Source organism: Ambystoma mexicanum, chromosome 1q, assembly GCF_040938575.1.
Source record: "Ambystoma mexicanum isolate Mex_15411 chromosome 1q, UKY_AmexF1_1, whole genome shotgun sequence".
NCBI lineage: Eukaryota > Metazoa > Chordata > Amphibia > Caudata > Ambystomatidae > Ambystoma > Ambystoma mexicanum.
The window spans coordinates 641,646,605-641,660,939 of NC_090922.1; the positions used below are offsets into that span (position 1 = coordinate 641,646,605).

The 14,335-nt window shown below is 49.5% G+C and overlaps 1 protein-coding gene across 1 annotated transcript in view; it reads left to right on the forward strand.

Annotated features, from left to right (window-relative positions):
• Positions 1-14,335, forward strand: part of KIF14 (kinesin family member 14) — a 1,355,767-nt gene that overhangs the window by 288,381 nt on the left and 1,053,051 nt on the right. The gene's annotated exons all lie outside the window — the stretch shown is intronic.

Sequence of the window (14,335 nt, forward strand, 5' to 3'; positions counted from 1 at the left end):
AGTATAAGAGCAAGTGGACCAGGTTCTGCCAGTCGGCAGACTCTAAGGGCATTAACCCTCTGGCATGTTCCATGGACGACATGCTCTTTTTTTCGGCGCCTCTCGCCCATTCCGGCGTACAGGTGGACACGTGCTGCATTTACCGGCAGCCATTGGGGCTTACAGAAACTCTGAGGAGAGCTTTTCCTCCTCCAACCGGATTGTCAAGAAACATTTGACTGGTCTCGCCAGGCTCTACCTACCCATCAAGAAGCGACACCCCGTGTGGGACTTCAACATAGTCTTGGGTGCTTTGGCGCACAAACCATTCAAACCAATGGCGTCCGCAGACATCAGGCTGGTCACCATTAAGACAGCATTGTTAGTCGGCCTCAGCTTGGCTTGCAGAATCAGCGAAATTCAGGTGCTGGTCGCCTCTGCCATACACTACGTTTCACAAGGACAAGGTAGTCCTGCAGACGCACCCAACCTTCCTTCCTAAGGTGCCTTCCGCATTCCATCTGAACGAGGAAATTGTGCTGCCCATGTTTTTTGCTGAGCCCAAAGACGAGGCGCAGAGAGTTCTGCACTGCCTTGACGTCAGGCGTGCACTGAAATTCTACCTGGACAGCACGAAGAGCTTCCGCAAGTCGGACGCTCTATTCATCACCTTTGGAGGTTCAAGACCGGGGTATCGGGCATCCAAGGCCTCCAAAGCCCGCTGGATGGTCTCAACCATCAAAGAAGCCTACGAAGGACAGCATAAGCCACCCCCGGCCAACATGCATGCCCACACGGCCAGAGCCAAGGCAACTGCCATCGCTTTCCAGCGGCATATCCCCTGGCAAGTCATAAGCAGAGCAGCCACATGGGCCACCCCTCCGGCTTTCTGCAAGCACTACTGTTTGGATGCCAGCTCTAGATCAGATGCAGTTTTTGGACAGGCTGTTCTTAGGAACCTGTTTGCTTAAGGAGGGTCTCCTCTCCACCCTGGGACTACAATCGGTTGTAATCACCCATGCAGTATGGAGGAAAGGGGACGTACTAACGTACTCTAGTCACTAGTCCCCTTTCCTCCATACGTCCCACCAACCTCCCCCTGATAAAACTGGTGTCATTAGAAAATGTTAAATCTATTGTCGATGTGTCTATGGGGACTGAGGTGTGGCGCCAGAAGGCGGAGTCAGGGCAGCGCATGCTCCCAAGGATGCACCCCTGCATGCCTCTAAATTTAAAGGGGAAGAAGGTTCTTTCTGGTGAAAAAGGTTCTGTCTCCCGTCCCTTGCGAGGGACGCCCATGCAGTATGGAGGAAAAGGGACTAAGAACTCAGAGTATGTTAGTCACTACGGTGAGTAACTTAAGCACCACACACCGTGGGTAATAATAAGCAGCGCTCAAATACCTGAGGGTTCGTAGCGCTATATAAGTGCCAATTATTATTATTATTATTATTATTAAAATTTACAGCACTAACCACTAGTATTTATTACACTCCTAGAACATTCAGAGATGGCCCACAATAACTAGGTGTTTTAATTGTAGGAGCTTACAGCAGGACTTCACAAAATGCTACTAGGACTCTACATTCTTAGGACAGACAATAGATAAGGGACTGTAACAATGCATTTCTTAAACAAAAATGCAATTCTAGACTTTAAAATGTAGATGAAATTGGGCACATCAGCTAAAATTCTAGTCTTTGGACCTTAACTGCATGGACCATGAGGGAACCCAAAAGAAATGTAATTGTCCAGTAGGCACCTCTAAAAGTCACTTACAGAACAGTTTTAAAGTTACCGAGGGAATTCATGACAATATCAGTAGGGTTGTGAAAAGCCAGGTAAGTCCCGGTTCTACTCCACAGGTGCAAGATGTTGACAAGCCACCCAGGGCAAACCAGAGAAGACCCAGGAGATGATGCAGCCAAGCAGGACTCTGCCCCTATTGTAAATCAATGGTGAAATGTGGTGGAAGCACAACTGCAGAAGTCTTATACCAAGGGGGATCCAAGGCAGATGGGGAGTAGGTGCAAGTGGATCTGTCACCTGGCCTAAGCCCCGCCCACCTGGTGCCTTCCTGGCTGCCGCTCTTTTACCTACTTAAGGAGCCCTCCAGCCTCTTTTCCTTTGCAGATGGAGAGCAGGTGCAAGTGGATATAGGTCACCTGGCCTAAGCCCCGCCCACCTGGTGCCTTCCTGGCTGCCGCTCTTTTACCTACTTAAGGAGCCCTCCAGCCTCTTTTCCTTTGCAGATGGAGAGCAGGTGCAAGTGGATCTAGGTCCCCTGGCCTAACCCCTGCCCAGCTGGTGCCTTCCTGGTTGCCGCTCTTTTCCCCACTTAGCAAGCCCCGCCGACCTTGTGCCTTCCTGCTTGCTGCTCTTTTCCCTACTTAAGGAGCCCTCCAGTCTCTTTTCCTTTGCAGATGCGCAGCAGGTGCAAGTGGATCTAGGTCACTTGGCCTTAAACCCACCCTCCTGGTGCCTTCCTGGTTGCCACTCTTTACTCCACTTAGCAAGCCCCGCCCACCTTCTTAGCCCTGCCTCTTCCTTCCTGATCTTAACTCTTAGATCAAGGGCCTCTCTCGCCCGGGCGTCCAAGGCGAAGTGCAGACGAAGAAAAGGGCAATTCCTGTTTGGACCTGTTCGGGCCAGTAGGACCCAGGGCCCGACCCCCCTGCTCAGACAGCAGGTAAGCATGCACCAACATGTGTTTACTCCCTCTGTCCCCACAGGCCACCCCCCAACCCCCTCTGGTACCCTTATGATGTTGCCTTGTACCCCCCACCCTTCTCACACACACAGGTGTTGCCCGTTTTGCTGATTCTTCTACCCTGCTCCCCCTCCCCCTCCCTCCCCTCAGCCTACTTCTGCAGGTGTCTGTCCTGGCACATTCTGGTTTCACCTTCACCGTCTTGTGGCCAATGCTGGATTTGACTTTTATGGACTTCATTGTATCACAGTGTGTCTCCCTTTCTCAACTCTCATCCTGGACTTCCTTTGCATCTTGTACTCATGGTGGCCCTGAATCATGCTGTGCCCATCTTCATTTTGTATCCTGGCTGCAACATTATGTGTTACTACTGACTTCTGCAATCATATTCACCTCTCCCTTCTTGCTTCTCGACTCTTTTTAACTGCCTACTCTGTTCTCTCTTCCTCTCCCTTTCTCCCTTTTCCTAACTCCTCCCCTCCTCCCCTATACTTTCTTCTATGCACTTACTCTATCAGCATTGTCCCTGTACCTATTATGATAGCAACCTCGTCTGTCTCCTCCCCCTACCCTTACTTATTTCAGACCCCCCGTCACCCCCCACCTCCCTCCAGAACTATCTGAAATGTCGTCAGGCCTAGTACGATAGTTGCTTGTTTTGTTCCTCACATCCTTTTTTTGCACCCCTCTCCCTCACCTTTTTGTTTTTCTCCGGCTCTACCAGAAATGTCCTCCCGCCCTAGTACGGTAGTTGCCGGTCTGTTTCCATTTCCTTCCCACTCTCCCCCACCCTTCCTTATCTATGTCTTAGCTTTTTTAACTATCGTCCGGCCGAGTACGATAGTTAATTTCACATCCTTACTGTTCATGCCCTGTAAGAATGTCATTGCATTTTCCCTTGTTCCCTCTCTGGCCTTGAAGCGCTTTGAAACACATTGTGTATAGGCGCGCACCCGTGAAAGCCCCTGTAAATCCCGCTTTGCCGCAGGTTGCTCTTGCTCTTTGGAATTGAAAACTGCGCTGCATTAAGGACGGACTTCAAGCCCCAGCAGGTGAATAGCTATACAAGGAAGCATATTTACTTCACTCCTCTGCATAAACAGACTTTGATACGTTTTTCTTTCTTTTGTTTAGGCACTTTGTTGTAGACTTACTGGGCGGGGCTATATAAACACATTCGCGCGTGCACCCGTAAAAGCCCCTGTAAGTCCCGCTTTGCTGCTTTGCCACGGTTAGTGGTTAGGCAGTCGTTTTTAGTCTTCATTTTCTGGTTTTCATTCTTTTTTCTTACAGGATCTTGTGCTTTGTGATCGGATTTGCCTTAATTGCATAATGAAACGAGGCATCACTACTTTAAAATCGGGCATGCCCGTAGTGACTGCTTTGCACTGCACTAATGGTGAAGGTTCTTTAACCAATTCACCACTTTGTCCAACAAAAAGATCTCGCCTAAGCTCCACACCTCGCATGGGTGTAACAAAACCCAAATTAAGATCAAAAGCTGAAATTTTACTAGGTATGGATATTAGACCTTTCTGTCGCGAGTCATTTGGACCCAATCGATTTGGACGGAGAAAACACTTCGGTTGTGTCAACTCGATGCTCGGAAATACAATCGCCTCATTTATTTGTCCTCAAAATAGTGTTCCACATGGACATTCTGGTAAACATGACTCCTTGGACGTGGAAACACCTGGTGGACAAACAAAGCATGTGATCACGACTGCTCCAACGGTAACCTTTGATAAAGAAAACGTATCTTTAACAGACAGCATTTTGCTAAATAATGTGTTAACTGTTCCTGTTGCATCATCTGTCAAAGTACCTGTTTTGTGTGTATCGTCTGATAATGACATCTCTAATTCTAAATTGTCTAAAATAACTATTCCAGGTGATATGGCTGTAATTGATTTAGATACGAATGCATCATGTTTTTCTGCTCACAATCTATCTGAAAATGTTTCTAAATCTCCGATTTTATTTACAAACATTAGTGTTGCTAATTCAGTGGAGAAACTATCATTTATTGCTCCAACCCCACGGAAAACTGGGGTCAATTATTCGGCTGCTGTTGATCCGGTTGAAAGTCAAAATGCTTTAACCGGAATTGATTTGACCCCAAATAACACAGCTATTCTGTCTCTGGCCAAATTGTTTGAAGCTTTAGCCAATAAGGCTGATGTTCATTCTCACCAACTCAAATCAGATTCTATCTGGGCAACTTTCTATTACAAACAAACTTGAGACTTCAGCTGGATTAACCATGTTGCCCATCCTGAAAAAGTCAGTAAGCTCCCAAACTCAAATGAAGCTTGGCGCCCCTTTGCAGAATTACAAGAGCATTCCTTTAATATTGAACCCGGTCACTGATTTGGCAAACATTACAAATGAACCTGTGGTTGACCCTAAAAAAAAACGAATTATGCACTTTTTGGTGGCACAAGTACTAATGTATTTGATTTGCCTGCGAAATTAGGGAACACGAAAGGTCTTTCATCCAAGAAATCAAAAAATATCAGATCTGTGGCTAAACAAACATCCCAAACCAAATTGTTCGTTAAAAATCTTTCTCTCCCATTAACAATTACTAAAATTGCTTCCAAAGCCATAGCAAAAAAATATTTGCTGCAAACTCAGGCGAAGAAAGCCAAGGTCTCTTTAGAACAGATACCTGCTGTCAATTCATATAGCCCATTGAATGCCTTGATAAGTGCAGCTGCTGCTGTGGACAAAGACACTAGCAAAAAACAAACTGACGAAGTACATTGTTTAAAATCCACGTTAGATCTGGAAGACCAGAGTTTATCAGATCGCCGTAGAGAAATAAGACAAGAAGTGGACGAATATATGGCCTCCAAACCAGCACCTTAGTAGCTGAGCTTGGTGACATGCGAGACTGCAAGTGCGATTGAGTCTGGCCTCTCTTTCGCAACCGGCGCTACAGTCTCAATCTCAAAGCAAGACAAAGAGCCATCAACCAATATTTCTCCCTCACTTGACATAGAAGAACTGATCAAATCCACACTATTGAAGTTTTTTTATGTTCATTCCTCCATAAAAGGTAGTGTGCCTGGGTCTCAGAATACAAAACTCCATAACCCTCGTATCTTGTCAAAACAAAAAAACTTAATTCCCTGCGCTAAGCGGCCTGCAGTTCATTCACTATCTATCAAATGTCGACCCCTCCCCTCCCCCCCGGCCTGTCAATATCATTTGAATCGAGCCTCAGTTTTAGCTATATTCAGTGAAATTCCCTAGCTCGATGATATTGGTACCTTTGACATCGAGCAAGTGGAATTTACTGATCGGCTGAAATGGTCTTCAGTGAATTTATGGATAAACTCGAGGGTCGTAGTTAATGTTAGGCAGAAACCTGTGCAGTTCCCTTTGGGAACACTGCAAAATATTTAGGACTACAGGTGTTAGCAGTAAACCCACTTGGTAGCAGTCTGTACCACCCAGATTTACCTGGTAGCTGTGGCTGAGCAGTCAGACTTCCCTCAAGAAGAGTTAGGCAGTATGCAAAGTATACACAATAGGCACTCAGACACAACAGCACAAGCAAACACTGACCAGAGCTTTGGTATCATTGTATATAATTATTTATTTAAAAACACACTGTTTGAAATACTCCAGCACTCTTATTGTAAAACACTCTAAACACAGTTACTATTATAATATATACAACCCTTATTCCTTATCAGACAAGTCTTAGTTAACACCACTTATTTCCAGACACAGGTGAGCGCTTAACTATAGATGGCACTCCAATAAGTTCATGAAAAAGGGAGGGAAAAAGGCAGAATATGTGAAGATACACCACTCTAAGATTTAGGAACACGTCTAGCAAGGCAGAAGAGCAAAAGTCACTTGTGAGCCAAAGTCCATAGGCTGGGCCCACTCTTAGAGAGAGCAGAGCACAAATGCGCCCAAGATCACACAGTTACACTAGGCTTTGAATGTCTTGCAGAGAGTTCGAAAAGAGTTTAGAGAGGCTCAGAAAAGTTTAGCCAGGGTGTCACAGGCTAACCCAGGTTCGAAAGCCGGGGGCTAAATCTACCCCGTACAGTCGGTGGCAAGGGAAGCCAGGCGGAACATGGTACCTTAAGTGGGAAGGATCCTCCAGCGGTGGCAGTTGTTCTTGGCAGCTGGTGCAAGTCTCGGCGTCGTCCAGGGGAAGAGAAGATCTCGACTTGGAGGAAAGATCGTTGCGCTGCCAGGGAAGAAACCAGCCGCAGAGTTTTCCAGTTAAAGGTATTACCCTTTATTTTGCGGTCGTGGTAAAACGTGGTATTCCGGTTGCCGGGGTGCTTGGCACAGGCAAGGCGGCCACGAGATGCGTCGGGAAGGCGAAAAGACGGTGAAACTGGTTATTCCCACCAGTCAAAGGAAGAAGACTCTCCGGCGGGAGATCTCCTCTGTCATTGGGAAAAGTGGTGAGACGGTCCAGCAGGGCTCCACCGGAGGTGTCGTCGTGGTAGGTCGGCTCAGCTTCTTTCTCGTCGGATTCTTAGGTCCTGTGGCGACTTCTGAAGTTCCAGTCCCCAAAGCCCTGCTTTTATGCAGAAAACCCCCATTCACTCAGCCTAGCTGTCACTCAAACATGCTAAGTGGTGAGCTGGCCGGCTCACCACTTGGGCCAATCAGGACGGAGTGCGACTTGAGTTGCCTAGGCAACTCAGTCCAGGGTGTCTAAATCCCCCTCCACCCCTCCTAAGTACCCCAGACAGAGTGGCACCACTTTGGAGGGCTTCTGTGGAGAAGCCCGCCAAAAAGTGGATCAAAGGGCTCGACTTGGTTTGGAGTCACAGAAGAGAACACAAATGCCATTTTAGAACCGAGTTTTGGCAAAAAATACCAACCGGAGAATTAATAATAATTAAATAAACCAGCGGTATGTTCGAGGCTATCGTAATTAAATAAATAAAGATAGTAGCCTCGAACAATGGGAAAATCCCATAGAGAAATATTCGCGGTTGAATATAAAAAGTAGTATCCACTGCCACCAGCCAAAACTCGATCAGGGGGGGGACGGAGACGTGCCCCCTCGACTAGCAGACCCCGGGGCAATCGAATTGCCCCAGCCAGTACGTCCACAATGTGATGGTTTTGTACTGGTTCTGTTCAGAATTCAAGACTAGTAAAGTCAATGGTGACTTTACATGCCCTGGGAGACAGTAGTCAGTCCCAGGGTATGGAGTCTATACTGGGGGGTCACTATTTTTTTTTCCCCAAGTATTTTATTGGTTTTATGATAAAAGTGAGATAATACAAACTTATGGATTAAAGTAAACAAAAGGAAAAACAACTTAAACAACAGTAGTCTTCGTGTGATGTAACATGTGAGGTTCGAGATGGTGATTCAGTCCAGGGTATGACTTCTCAGGGAGTGGAGGGGAACAGTTTCAGGGGACATCTGCATAGTGTTGATAGGAACCTGTTACTACAAGACACTACAAGTGTTCAGGGGGGCTTATGGTCCGCGTCGAAGTGCATGTCCATCAGAAGAGCTTTCCAGGCGACCAGGGTGCCGCTTGTGGCGTCCCCACTGGATGTAGTTCCTTCCTGCCAGGCTCTGGTTTCTGCAGCTGTCCATCTCGCCATTTTGTTTAACCAGCGTTCGTGCCTGGGGCCTGCGGGTGTCTTCCAGGCCATCGCTATGGTCCTTTTAACAAGTATACATGAAATGTCCATTAGCTTCACAAGGTGTTTGAATTTGCTTGGTCTGGGGTATGTACCCAGTAGGCATTCTCCGGGTGACCATTCATATCTCTCCATTCCGGCGTCTCTACAGGACTGCTTGGCTTTTGACCAGAGTGTCATCGCTTTAGTGCAGGTCCAGAACATGTGAATCATGTCTGCCCTGTCGTTCCCGCACCATGGGCACACCGGTGGGGCCTTCGCGTTGAACGAGGCAACTCTGTGGGGAGTCATGTAGGTTCGGTAAAGGACATTCAGCTGTATTTGGCCAAATCTGGAGTTTCTTGACACTTTCTTGGGGAATATTAATGCTCTTTCCCATTCTTTATCAGTGAGTGGGGCTACGAGGTCCGCTTCCCATTTTGCCCTCAGCGCCGCTCCCTTAGGGTTAGGTTTATCGATGAGCTTGTTGTACAACCTGGAGACCGGTCTCCAACCATCGGAGAGGTCATACATTTCCTGTAGTAGAGGGTCAGAGGTAGATTCCTCTGGCCAGGAGTGCCACTGCTTCTTGGCGGTTTGTTTGAGCCAATGGTACCAGAGGAACTGGCCTTTGGGTAGTCCTTCGATATCTTGTATCGATTCAAAGTCCCTGAACACTCCATCTTCAAACACGTCTCCCCATGTATATATTGCAGCTTCCTCCCACCTCCTTGCTATGGTAAGGTCTGTCTCCGTTTTGCACACATCTGCCATCATGGGATGGTCTGGAGAGTACGGGTGTTGCACCTTCCTAATGTAGCAAGTCCTGGCCCATATCTGTCTGCCAAGCCCCACAACTAAAGGGGCTTCCGGGGAGCGGCAAAGGGGGTGCCATAGGGTTTCCTTGGGAATTAAGTTGGTGTGAGGTTGCTTCAGTAGCCCCAGTTCAGCTGAAGGTTCGTCTGACAGCCACCTCGTGATGTGACTGAGCTGGGCAGCCAGGTAATAGAGCTGGATATCTGGAAGTTTTATTCCACCTTCTTTATGCGGCAGGGTTAGTGTAGCTAGTGACAGTTTGTGCCTGTGGGGTCCCCACAAAAAGTCCTTAATGATGGCCTCCAATTTCTTGAAGAAGGGAGGCCGTACGTAGTGGCAAATGTTCACAAAGAAATACAAGAATCGGGGGAGGATTATCATCTTGACAATCGCCGCTCTCCCCACCATTGCCAGTGGGAGTTTGGACCAGAATTTTATAGATCGCCGGAGGTTGGTGACAGCGACTTCTGTGTTGTGCTCATGTGTGAGCTGTGGGGTGTGGCTGACTTTGATCCCCAAGTACCTGAACTTCTCGGGTTGCCATTTTATCCCTATACTTGGGAGGTCTTCTGCTAAAACGTCTCTCAATCTGGCCAGGGGGAATGCTGAGGATTTGTGTCTGCTAAATTGGATTCCAGAGTATCTCGCGTAGTTGTCGAGTACCTCCAGTGTTGTCGGTGCATTGATCTCGGGATCTTTTAAATACAGGAGAACGTCATCTGCGTACAATGATATTATGTTATAAACGTTGCCCACCTTGATGCCGGCGTCGAAGAGCTGTTGACGGAAGTATATGGCAATCGGTTCCAGCCCCAATATGTACAGCATGGGCGAAAGTGGGCATCCTTGTTTCGTGCCCCTCTGTATTTCCCAAGGTTCTGAGACTATTCTGCCTGTCTTGACCCTGGCCACTGGGGAGTTGTAGAGAACCTGGACCCATCTGATGAAGCCATTTCCGAAGCCAAAAGCCCGCAAGGCCTCCACCAGCCACTCCCAGTAGATGGAGTCGAAGGCCTTAATGGCGTCAAGCGACAATATCGCTAGGTCTTCCTCAGAATCGTGAGTTTCGGCCATGATGTGTTGAAGCCTCCTTAAATTAGCTGTGGTGTTGCGCCCTGGAACAAATCCGTTCTGATCTTCGTGAATTATAGACGCTACCACTCTAGCAAGTCTGCTGGCCAGTATTGAGGTGAGGATCTTGCTATCGTAGTTGAGCATGGCCAAGGGTCGATATGAGTCGCAATCAGTGGGCGGTTTGTGGGGCTTGAGCATGGGGATGATTATAGTTTCTCTCATGGTGTTGGGGAGGATCCCATTTGCGTAAGCTTCCTGGTAGACTTCGTGTAGGATGGGGGTGAGGATGGGCTCGTATGCTTTATAAAATTCCGGTGTGAGTCCGTCGCTGCCAGGGGTCTTGCAGGTAGCGAGCGACCTGATGGCCCATCTTACATCGTCGAGAGTGATTTCCATGTCCAGTTCAGTTCTCTGTTCGCTGGATATTTGGGGTAGGCAAATCTCTTCCAGGGTATCTAATATTTCTGTGGTGGGGATCTGGGCTTCATGCGCGTATAGTTTTGAGTAGAACTCAGCAAATGCTTTGTTGATCCCCATCTGTGTCCTGTGGGATGCACCTTCCGTGTCTATTATTTCCGTTGGTAGGTGTTTAGGGTGCTCTCTTCTGCACAGCCAGGCCAACAGCCTACCTGGTTTGTCTGATTCCCTGTGGGATCGAGCGATGTACGTGGCAAAGTCGAATTTTTCCAGCCTATCCCAGGAGAGCTGACATTTTTCTCGGGCTGCTTTCTGTTTCGTTTCGACCTCTGGGGAGGCGTCAGGAGTGGACTCTAGACGAGTGATCTCTGATTCTTGGGCCTCAAGTGACGTCTTTAGTTGCCTGCGGGTGCCACCAGCTCTTGATATGATTTCTCCTCTGGTAACCACCTTCATGGCTTCCCACAGTGTGCTCCAAGTGGACACGGATCCTTTGTTGATTTCGATGTACTCCTCTAGTCTCTCAGCAAGGTCCTCTCTGAACTGTGAGTCCTCTAATGTCGCGGAAGGCATTCTCCACATGGGGATCGGGGGTCTGGGTCCCCTCTGCCGCCATTGCATGGTTAACGGAGAGTGATCGGAGATAGATCTGCCCAGGTACTCTGTGGCTATCGCCAGCGGGACCTGGTCCCGATCAATGAACAAATAATCTATTCTTGTGTAGACGCTGTGTGGGGCTGAGTAATGCGAGTAGATCCTGTCAGCTGGGTGTTGTATCCTCCAGATGTCCACTAGATTGAGTTGGTCCAGTGTCTCCGCCATGGTACGGGTTGCAGGATTGCTTGATTGGGGGGGGGGGGGGGAGAAAGTGATATCTGTCCATAGTTGTATCCATGACACAATTAAAATCTCCTCCCCATATGAAGGTTCGGCCTCGGTGATGTGCCAGCTTGGGACTCAGTGTACTGAGGTAAGACGGGATTCCATGTTGTGGGAAGTATGTGTTAGCCAAGCAGATCGGGGTCTGTTCTATAGTTCCCCACATTATTACGTATCTTCCGTCCTTATCAGATTCACATCCGTGTAACTGGAAAGGCACATTCGGGTTTATCCATATTAGCACACCCCTTGCGTATTTGGAGTATGGGGATCCCCTCACTGTCCCTTCCCATCGGTCTGCCAATTTGGACAGAGCGTCCTCGGTGAGGTGCGTCTCCTGTAACATCGCAATCGAGACTTTCTTCCTCCTCAGATAAGACTGTATGCGGTTCCTCCTGAGGTACGAGCCCATTCCCCTTACATTCCATGTCATCACTTTGAGTTGTGATGCCATTGGTTCAGTGTTCTGGGTTTGGCGTGAGGGACAATTACGGTGGCCTGGTGCGGCATCAAAGCGTGGTTGGTAGGCTGTAGGCGATGGACCACTGATTCGTCAATTCCTGGAGCATTTCTTGTGACCATCTCGATATTTTCAAGCATCAATGGGACGAAGACTACGAAACTAACTAAACTAATAACATAACTCAAACTGGTGCGCCCAGCGACTACAACTCTGTTGCGGTGCTCAGGCGCTCCCGCGCCGTCTAAGCCCATCCGGGAATCGGGCGCGAGTTGGGTCGGGCAAAAAAGATCGAACTAGCCCGGTTGGATCTTCCGCTGGGGGTGGGGCTGCTGTGAGGCGGCGAGGCCGAACGAGGGTCGTTTTCATACGATATACTGTTAATTGGATTACCTTCTTGGGTCCGGCTGTTTTTGCTTCATGTGTGGGTGGTGCGGAGGGTCCCTGGGGTCCAGTTTTCCTCCCCCGGGGTTCAGTCGTCCTCTCCTGGGTTATCCCCACCGTCGGCAAGGTTATTGTCCTCTAGCCACATATTGGCTGCTTCCGGATTTTCGAGAAATATTGCTCGCCCTTTGTGGATGACTTTCAAGCGGGACGGGTACAGCAACCTGTATTTAAGGTTCAGTTGGCGAAGCCTTGCTTTAATCGGAACAAACGAGTTTCTCTCCCTCTGCACTTTCTGGGTACAGTCAGGGTATATGGAAATCTTAGAGTCGCCCTGTACGATAGGGCCTGTTTCCCTGGAGTATCTTAATATAGTTTCTCTGTCTTGGAAATGTAGTATCTTGGCTATTATTGGACGTGGATGTGAGCCGGGGGGAGGTCGTTTCTGGAGGGACCTGTGGGCCCTCTCCACCGCAAATCCATGGGTCAACTTGCCGGCCCCAATCTCCTGTAGCAGCAGGGTTTCAACATAGGACGTAGTATTCAGGCCTTCATTCCCCTCCGGGATACCCAGGATCCTGATGTTCCCCCGTCTAGCCCGACCTTCGGCTTCCTCTGCCCTTTCTTCTAGGAATGCGACCTTCCTTTTCAGGTTCGAGACTTCAGATTGTAGGGCTGCTGTGGCCCCGGTCTTTTCCTCTGTAGATTTCTCCATTGCCGTCACCCTCTCCGTTAAATTGCGGGCATCCTGGCGAATGAGTTGTATGTCTATTTTGAACTCATCTATCTTGGAGTCTATATGGGTCTTTAATGAGGCAATAGCGTCCATTATCTGGGAGTGATTATCATTGGGCTCCGTCTCGTGTGGGCGAATGATTTCGGTGGAGCCAGCCCTGGCTTGGGTGGGAGTCTTTGCCCGAGCTGAGACAAAGGAGTCCATGGTGGCAGCTCTGGTTTTGTTTTTAGCGGCCATGTTAGAGGCGCAATAGCGGTTGCCCTGGAGCCCTGAAACTGGTGGGGTAGGGGTCAGGGCCACTCGCTTATGTGGCCTGGAATGGAGTTCTAGAGTGGGCTGTGCCCTGAAAGATTATTATTGTCAGTGGTTAGGAGCTGTCCGGGGCGCAGCGCTCTGGAGTAATGTATTCCACTGTGCGTTCAGATGCTTTATCCGCCACCTTGGCGCCTATGTCGCTGCCCCTGGACTCGGGGGTGATAGTGTTGGAGCGCTTAGGGCAGGAGTTGTCACCACTTGGTGTGTGAGTCCAATTGGGTGGCCCAGCTGCGGAGATAATGCAGGCTGTGGTTGGGGAGAGCAACAGGGGCCGCACTCACAGTTGTTCCGTGGCTTGACGCACCTCGTTTCCCAGGGCTCCGCCGTTGTAGCTTTCCGAGTCGTTTCTGGTTTCTGAGCCGGAACCGATCCTTTGGGTGAGGTGGCGTATCCCAGTGACCCAGCAGCCGTTGCTCCTCCGGCCCCGCCTCCTGGCGGCGGCCTCGTTGTAGATGGAAGTGGGCCAGGGGGGCAGAGGCTAGTGGTGCCTCCGCGTGATCCCTTCCTCGGGATGTGTGCCGTGCTTATTTTTGGTAGGTCGCCGGCGGAGGGGAGGAAAAACGAGAGTCTGGAATGTTCCGCGGTCGGGCGTTGCGTGGAGACCCTCGCCGCCGTCTCCGGGATGTGTTTTGTGCCGCGGTGGAGCTGCGGAGATACAGCGGCTCTCGCTGTGCGAGACTCCGGCACGTAGTGTCGACCGGAGTCGTCCGGCATGGTGAGGGGGGAGAAGGGCGAGGGTCTGGTGCCGACCACAGTCGGATATTGCAAGGAGGCCAGCTCCACTGTGGTGCTCCTCCTCAGTGTCCCCAGCCGAATGTGCTGGGGGGGTACTTCGCGCGGAGGCCCCGCTAAGCTGTGTGGGGTGCCATCTTGGATCCAGGCGCGGTAGGGGGAGGGAGCGCGTTCTAAGACCTGCGCTGCCGTCCAGGGGGCCGGAGAATCC